Genomic DNA, 970 nt, shown 5'->3' with positions numbered 1-970 from the left:
TAGAAATAAGCAATACCAGCTAAGTTATCATCATCTTATTTAATCCTCCCCCCAAAAACTTTATTTTGCTTCTATTTGTTCTAAAAATCTTTGATAAAATGGTGATGGCATTCTAATCTCACGTCTGTTTTCAAAAGAGCTAGCATTATTAAAGGCTGTTTACTGTTCATCTTTCTGATGGAAAAAAATCTTAATACTTTTTATTTAGCTTTAGCACTCAGTGTCCTTCCATACGATGGCATCTGCGGAATCATTAGCAAAATTAGATAAGTAACTGAAATATTATTTCCGTAAATGCACGGTGTATTCCCTTTACTCAGAGAGGACAGCAAAAATTATTTATGCTAAGTATAGCAATCAAAATGACTTAGAAAGCACATTTTTATCATTCCAAACATAAGCATAGCTGTGGTGGTATATTATCATGGTACATAATAATAGAAATGAATTATGTCAGTAAAATCTTGAGGTTGAAGATTTACCATGATAAATATTTTTCATTAAAGTGAAATATCTTGGCAGAGTCACTTTTATATGCAGACTATTGACACAAGGAGGCCAGCTGTGCCTATGCAGATGCTGAGATTTGGTTCTATATTATTAATGATTTATCGTGTCATGGAGAGCTTAGATTAGTTTTGAAAGCAATCCCTTGCCACAAGAGCATTTTCTATAATGTGCAAACACAAGGAATACTATATGTGCTTTCTAAATTAAAGTAATCACAGAATCACAGAAGCTGTAGCTACCTTTGAAATTTCAATACCTCCATGTTTTTATTTTGAAACATGAAATTCTGCATCCTAATTTGTATTATTCATTAAAATTCACACAAAATGTTATTTCACATCAACTGAAGTGTAAGTAGTATGTATATCTGAATTAATAGACATATACACATAGATGAGGGAATGTAGGAGATGGAATGGAACAAAAATTATTACAAATCTATTGCTCTAAATCTTGCATT

The sequence above is a fragment of the Pteropus alecto genome, unplaced genomic scaffold, assembly GCF_000325575.1.
Source record: "Pteropus alecto unplaced genomic scaffold, ASM32557v1 scaffold86, whole genome shotgun sequence".
In the NCBI taxonomy this organism is placed as follows: domain Eukaryota; kingdom Metazoa; phylum Chordata; class Mammalia; order Chiroptera; family Pteropodidae; genus Pteropus; species Pteropus alecto.
The sequence above is the reverse complement of the archived record's forward strand: the minus strand, read 5'-3'. Positions refer to the sequence as shown.